The sequence below is a fragment of the Asterias amurensis genome, chromosome 4 (assembly GCF_032118995.1).
Source record: "Asterias amurensis chromosome 4, ASM3211899v1".
Taxonomy (NCBI): Eukaryota; Metazoa; Echinodermata; class Asteroidea; order Forcipulatida; family Asteriidae; genus Asterias; species Asterias amurensis.
The window spans coordinates 23106510-23114960 of NC_092651.1; the positions used below are offsets into that span (position 1 = coordinate 23106510).

General features: G+C 38.1%; 1 pseudogene; it reads right to left on the reverse strand.

Moving 5' to 3' along the window:
- Positions 1 to 569: 569 nt before the first annotated feature.
- On the reverse strand, positions 570 to 5000 carry LOC139935840 (uncharacterized; annotated as a pseudogene).
- Between the last annotated feature and the right edge of the window lie 3451 nt (positions 5001 to 8451).

Sequence of the window (8451 nt, forward strand, 5' to 3'; positions counted from 1 at the left end):
ATAGGATTCGTCTGCAGAAACAGTGATAAAGAAACAGTGCGAAGATTTATATCCAAGGAATCCTTTGCCTTCCGTTTTGTTTAAATAGAAAATAGACAAACCAAAACCAAACAGTCCTTTTCAGAGCTACATGTACCACAACACAAACGAGAGTTGTCTATGACTGTTGTTTCTGTTTACAATGTTTAAAGGAACATTTTTTAAACATGTAAACAGCTCCTAAAAAAATTCCTTTATAAAATATAAACGAAATAATAATGGGGACGGCTAAAGTTGTTCCCTCACTTTTATTGTATAGCGGTTGAAACAAAATACGCTACCTTATTGTTTGCGTAATCATAAGGACAGGGGATTCACTTTTATTAAACATCGGAGTAGACGGGAAATAAGGTTGAAATGGGTCTTTCAATAAGAAAAGTGGTTGTTTCTCCCTCCCTTTTATTGTAGTCCCACAACGAGGATCCACAACAGATATTGCAACGACGGACGGGCGGACGGATGTAGCGTGTGTGTAGTAATGTTTCCTGCAGCGTGCACATTATGCACGTGTACACATGCGAGATCGTAAAGCTAGCAATCTGTTAATTGCGCTGCTCAATCTCGAAATTGCACAACCGATGTTGGGGGGCACCGTATTGAGCGATGTTCGCCGACGGGTTGCGCTACGCCATCATATTTGCGCCGCCTGGAAATAAAATTCCCAATGTTACTGGACTCAACAATCAGGCGGTTTGAAAACGTTTTGTTTGACCCCCGGCGCGGCATAGTTCTTTGCGTACGTCCATTCACCATTCTGATGTTGAGGTGTGCGTGGTTGACCTGAAGAAACCGCTGGCCGGCTGACACGACGAGTGTAGCCTGGATGTCTGACGTCAGTATATAAAGATCGTGGGATAAATAGACAGGGGACGAGTCTATTTCGCTGAGACACGAGTATAGCTTGAATGTCTGACGTCAGCATGTAGAGATCGCTAGGATAAATAGACGGGCACCAGTCTAGTCTAACCCGAGTTGCGCTGAGAGGGGGAGCTGAGGGCAGTTGATAAACGTTTTACAAAGGAAACACGGATCGGAATACAATTGTGGTGGGATTTTCAACAGGATTTTGTCATCACACAGGCAGGTTTTTGTTCTCGTTGAAGAAAAAAAACATTATTATTAAAATAGTTTACGAACGATCTTTCTTTTAAAAAATGCCGTTTTTTCTCTTAAATATTTATACGTCGGCTTACAAGCCGCCCGGAGAATAAACCGCAGGATTTCAAAAAAATGTCAAAATCAACATATAAACCACGGTTTATAATCCGAAAATTACGGTAGATGCATATTTGTCCTTATTAGTTTGACTGAAGTTCTTCAAAACGGCCCCCACCCAGATGTGTGTTTTGTCACCAATTATCTTGACTGAAGTTTAATGGTTTAATACTCCCAGACATGAGTATTAATCGACCCACTTGACTTATGGTCAACCCTTTGTTGACAAGTTTCTACTTGTTAACAATTCCCATTTTAAACTCGTCCAGATATTGTGCACAGGATTACAAAGTGGATGAAGTCCATTCTTGTCAAAGGTACCTTTTAACTTTCCCATTGTCAAAGCATTGTTAAGGGATATATTCTGTGAGATTGTAAGGTATTAAAACCCAAGGTTGGTTCCAACCCCTGCCCTCTGAGATTCCAATACATCCAAATATCTCTGTTTGGTTATTTCATTTGTACATTTGTTGAGTCCTTTGCAGTTAGATTTGTCTTTCTCACCAAAACAGAAGTAAGTTTTATTACATAGTGCTACAATTCCATCACCTTCCCATTCTACCTTAAAAAGTCCTGGGGTTCTCTTGTCAAATGCATGATGTTGAGGGTTGTCTTCTCTCGAACACCATTTGTGTTTGTTAAGGATATATATTCCGTTTTTCTTTCTGGTTTGATCACATCATCTAAGTGTTCTTTCCATCTCGCACCTGAAAGTCAGACGGATGGATGTATTTGGTCAAAAAGTCAAAATAAAATTCTAACATTCTCATATTGGCGTGCTGATGAACAAAGAAACCTATTTTGAATGGGGAGGTTTAGATTCAGTGTTCGTTTAGTGATCCGAAGCTCATTCATAAATTCCTCAATGACATGTAAAGCTCGAAAGTAGTGGTCATTGATACACCGCAAGGCGTCTGAATCGCTGCATACTTTAACTTGCCTGCATTTCTTGATTGGTCACGGATTTACCATAAGCGGAGTTTCCGTGGAGTTTCATAGTATCTGCCAAAATGGGCCTTGATGCGTCTCTATCACCTACACATGTGGCTTGACTAACTGCCTCCCCAAAGCTTTTAAAACAATCCTTTCATCTGTATTGGACCACTTGAGTATCGAGTAAAGAAACATTATCAGATGTTTGTCATGGGCCTGAACACTGACGTAATATTTACGAACATACATTCAACAAGCACAGTGACAACATAAATTTACCTATGATAATACCAGCGACAAAATATACTTTGTTGTCGACAAACATTGCCTGTTGGTCAGTTGAAAGTTCCCTGTCTGTCGAGGAGCCAGTGAACACTCGTGAGTAAACCTCAAAAACTTCCTCCTGGGCCTCGAAGATTGTTGGCTTCGATTCCAATGGATAAGTACCACTGGAAAAGTGGAGTCGCCAACAAAATTTTCTCCCCAAACATACTCCCTAGTAAACTCTTAAGAGGAGTCTTCAGGAGACCTTCCCGCTTAGCATAATCTCGCATTATGATCACTGATATCATTTTTACTGATATAAGCATTTTTGAAGATCGGTGTCATATCTTCAAACAATTCTTTTAATGTTGGATGAACACGCAAATCACATTCTACCAGGCCAAACATCGATCTCTTACATTGAAATGCAGAATCTCACGCCGGGTCATTCTTTTTTGGACATATTGGTCGTAGTTTTTTGTCTGTGTTGGATCACTTGGTATATATGTTGTACTTCGATTCCAATGGATAAGTACCACTGGAGAAGAAGAGTCGCCAACAAAAAAATTCTCCCCAAACATACTTTCTATTAAACTCTTATAAGGAGTCTTCAGGAACCTTCCCGCTCTGCATAATCTTGCATTATGATCACCGATATTATTTTTACTGATAAAAGCATTTTTGAAGCTTGGTGTCATTTTTTCAAACACTTCTTTTAATGCTGGAGGAACATGCAAATCACATTCTACCAGCCCAAAAATCATTCCGTTAGCGATGAAATTCAGGATCTCACGCCAGGTCATTCTTTTTTAGTCGTAGTGTAGGGGACGGATTGTCTGAAAGAATTTTCTCAAATCTAAGTTTCCCTTGATTTCTGTTTCCCATTGACATTGGTATATCTCAATAAGGTTATATCCCTGTAACTACCCGTTTTCTTTTTTTCCTTGAATTTGTGTAGAATATGTATATTCTGTGGCCTTTATTCCATACTTTTGACTCTGTGTCGGCCCACAGTTTTCCTTGGCTTTTCGTCTAACAAAGGCACCAGTTGGCATATTTTGCATTAGTGCCCACAAATATTAGGCATTGGCAACAAAGCCAATTAATATTTTGTCATAATTTGTCGCCCCCTCCTATATGTTTTTTTCTTCATGATACCTATGATAAACTATAGACAAGCCACCGACGATATTCTTTTTCATCAAAAGCGTGGTACTTGTGATATCAATACCTGTATGCAAACACACAAATATTGGCCAGTCAAACAGAACTTGCACAAGTTTAGAATATACATTTTTCAGAACACTGACTGACACAGTAATGTGATAAATGTCTCTTAAAAACATATATACTCATATAATTTTAGCCCTCGTATAAATCACTTCGGGAATAACTGCATGATTGTACAAATATGTGAGTATAAAGTTAATATTGTAGGCTTTCATATTATGGGCAATACTGATACTATTTTTAGTATACGGAGATTGAAACAACCAATCACAGAATTCTACAGCACACCCCTCTTCGGTTCCCTGGTCCTAGTAAAGACCGTCTTGACTGAATTCCTCTTGACTGAGTATTGCGTTCTGTCCCGTGTGATTTTCTTGATAGTTAGGTTCTGGTAGATCATTTTGTCCGGGTAAAGTTGTTTCCTCCACACAAATAAGTTGATACAGTCTTTCATTTAAGTTTTCGATCTCCTCCGAAGAGAGACACCAGTATTCAAGAAATTACCTTTTAACTTTCCCGTTGTCAAAGCATTGTCAAGGGATATATTCTGTGAGATTGTAAGGTCATGAAGGTATTTAAACCCAAGGTTGGTTCCAACCCCTGCCCTCTGAGATTCCAATACATCCAAATATCTCTGTTTGGTTATTTCATTTGTACATTGGTTGAGTCCTTTGCAGCTAGATTTGTCTTTCTCACCAAAACTGAAGTAGGTTTTACTACACAGTGCTACAATTCCGTCACCCTCCCATTGTACCTTAAAAAGTTCTGGGGTTCTCTTGTCAAATGCATGATGCTGAGGGTTGTCTTCTCTCCAACACCATTTGGGTTTGTTAAGGATATATTCCGTTTTTCTTTCTGGTTTGATCATATCATCTAAGTGTCCTTTACATCTTGCACCTGAAAGTCAGACGGATGGATGTATTCGGTCAAAAAGTCAAAATAAAATACTAACATTCTCATATTGGCATGCAAAGAAACCTATTTTGAATGGTGAGGTTTAGATTCAGTTTAGTTTAGTGATCCGAAGCTCATTCATAAATTCCTCAATGACATGTAAAGCTGGAAAGTGGGAGTCATTGATACACTGCAAGGCGTCTGAATCGCTGCATACTTTAACTTGCCTGCATTTCTTGATTGGTTACGGATTTACCATAAGCGGAGTTTCCGTGGAGTTTCATAGTATCTGCCAAAATGGGGCTTGATGTGTCTCTATCTTTTGGTACAACCTTTATAAAACACTCATGATCAAAGGACACCATCTCTTTACATAGATTACAATAATCCTTGGTACAATCGTGTTTTCCAAACTTGAACGTCATATTAGCGCTTAGGCCAAACAAAATAAATGTTGTGTTTAGGTTAACGGCCCTAAAAAATTCCAGGTAGGTAGGTAGGAAAATAATTTTATTTTGTAATTTTATTTTTATTTTTAAGTTCTTGAATTTTGAGTTATTTGTTAATATTTTAAACCCGTTACCATGAATTATACTAACCTTGTTCGACTCATCAAGTTATAAACCCTCATGTTGGAAAGTGGTAAAATATAAAAGTTTATAAGTTGTTTTAGAAAAAACATAACATAGGTCAAGTTGCAAGCGCTTTAGAAGTTACAAGGAAACTTTTTATCTTACCATTAAATCAGGGCCATGTTTTAAATGCTGACATCAGTTTTACCAACTTTCAATTTGAGGTGTGGTTATTTTGTTCACATTTTTCATTCCATTGTTGTTTGTTGTACACTTACTTGCACTTTACCCAGACTGACGAACCTCCGGGTTGCTGGGTGAAAATGATGTCACTCAGTAGGCTCAGTGGTGCAAGGTGTACCATAACATTAACAACAGAGCCGAAACTCACAACTCACATTTTCCCCAAAATAATATAGCAAAATGAATAAACACTTTTGAGGGTCAAACTTACTATTTTGAATGTCAGCCTGATCTGATCTGAATGTGTGTTGTGAGCACAAACGTGATAAAAGTTTGGCCCATGGTGATCTTCGAAAATATTGAGAAATGTCTTGCTGACATCGATGTTTACTAGCTTCAACTTGGCTGGCTGATGGAGGCACTTTTCTGTTTTCGGTCCTACCGATTGGGCGAGACGGTGGTATGTTTCAAGCAGGGCCAGTTGTCTTAGGATCTTTCTTCGCCAGAAAGATCAAGAGCGAGCATCTTTTTCTTCCGAAGTTTTGGGGCGAGATGAAACAAAAATTTCCCAAGTCCTTTCACTGAACATTAAAGGCAGTGGACACTATTGGTAATTGTGGTACTTTTACTTCTCTTTTTTTTTCATCTCAAAGCGCATATAGGGACTTCTCTGTGATTGTGATATGCGCTCTACAAAAATGGTTCATTATTATTATTATTATTGTCAAAGACTAGCCTTCACAGTTGGTGTATCTCAACATAAGCATAAAATAACAAACCTGTGAAAATTTGAGCTCAACAGTCATCGAACTTGCGTGAACATAATGAAAGAAAAAAACACCCTTGTCACACGAAGTTGTGTGCATTTAGATGGTTGATTTCGAGACCTCAAGTTCTAAATCTGAGGTCTCGAAATCAAATTCGTGGAAAATTACGTCTTTCTCTAAAACTATGGCACTTCAGAGGGAGCCGTTTCTCACAATGTTTTATACAATCAACCTCTCCCCATTACTCGTCACCAAGTAAGGTTTTATGCCAATAAGTATTTTGAGTAATTACCAATAGTGTCCACTGCCTTTAAGTGTGAGCCTGTATGTTTTTAATTGAAGGGTTAGCTGGAAGAGAGTGCTGGAAATAAAACAAAAAATCGTTTTTTATTGCTAATGTCAGGCATTCTCATGCTGTAAAAAGTAAATAGATTCATGTTGTGAAACGAATATTTTTGTTATCACATTAAAATGGGAGACTTTGGAACGCTAGATGGCAATTTCCATTGTTTACGTAGTTCTGAGCATGCGTACATTGCCGAGAACAATGGATTTTACCTGGTAAGTCTGCTGCCACCAAGCGTCCCAAAAGCGCCACCAAGCGTCCCATTGGTGCACGGTGTAAATAAATTGAGTCCTATCGACCCTCCTAATTTTAAACTACAGCTGTCTGACCACTCAATAATGTGGTTTTAAACTATAGATTAATTATAATGCCAGCCTGCAATGTGGTATCATGTGGCGAATGTAAAGTACTAACTCCATAGAGAAAGGACCACGTTGGTCTTTTCTCTATGGTATAGTCTACGTATTATTTAAGCCAAGTTAAAAAAAACAAAAAACATGTTTAGCGTCCCCGCCCGCTTCCTTTCTACAGGCCGCCTCTTTTTTTTTTTTTTTTTTTTTTTTAAGGGTTATTTTAAGCGATTTCAGCTAAAACAATCTGAATGTCTTGTCTGAATGTCTTGCCCAAAGTGTTTCATTTAAACAGAATGGCGGCCATCTTGAAATAAAAAAAGCAAAAAGCCCCTCCTCCTTCCTTTTTTTGAGAAAACCGGACGCTAAACATGTTTCTTTTTTTACTCGGCCTTTATTGCATCTTTACTTGTTTGGTCAATCATCAAGTATAGGATAATGCCCGAGGTGCGCGCCATTCGGGGGTAAGAATGGCCCGAGCGCGACTTAACCCACACCTGGGACGTCATGCTATTGTTAAAATCGCTCCACTATTTTGCACGAATGGCGCGTTATTGCTGGAGAGCGCGTCACGTGGGGATGTTTAAACCGTTGATAATGGCCAGTGTTTATAACCGGTTGTCCGCGCTAGTCTTGATGCAAGACGATGCATAGGGGCGCTGTCAGTGAGTTGGCCATTGTCTGTCCCAGGCATCCCTACATAAGCCTCTGCTTCCAGATGATGCCTCCATACTCTATTTATTTATTTTTCTCTGCCTCGTTAAAAATATTTGTTCATTGGTTAATCCTTCAAAAAAATGGTTTGTACTCTGTTTTCATAAAGTATGCAAATAAAATATGTAAGTTTGAATGAATGAATGAGTAGTCGCCTAAAGAAATTTAGATGAAGGAGTGTGCAAACAAAAGCTGATAAGAAGAAGGGGGGAAACTGTCAACATATCAGGAGTGAATTAATTTTGTTTCTTTTCCAGTTGACTTGGACATGTCCGTTCACTAAAAGAAACTTCACTATTAGAGATTGCACAAATTAATATTACGTAAAAAAAATAATAATATTATGTGGCTTTTAACTTTTGGTAGATCAGTGTCATGTGCACTCAATGCAGTCCTATGATATTCAACTCTATTATTAAATAGTATTTGGTGTATTTTACATACTGCTATTACCATTTCGCATGGATAAATAAAGCACATTAGAAAGATCCAAACTTACTATTATATATTTATTTATTTACTCATTAATTATTAATTTATTTCCACAAAGCCTCCAGAAATTGAGAGTATAAAAAAATAAGAGTCCATCAGATTACAATAAAAGGTACATGAACGCGTAATTAAATAAACACGAAAACCCTGATACTCATGGACCATCTTGAAAAACGGTAAAACTGATTGTCAGAACGACCTCGAGCAGTAATTCGTGAATTAACTCAAATCAAGAAGAAGAAGAATTTTAACTGATGGTTACACTTAATCTTTATCAGTTATGAAAATTAATCCCTAATAAAAATGACAAATCTAGCATTTGGACTCAATCAGTATAACTATTGTGGCGGGCAATTGCAAACTATTACAGGCAAATTACAATTTGATCCTTGGCCTAACTATTCTCTAGGCTTAAAGACCATCGAGGGGTCTAAAGGCTGTGAGACGAGGTC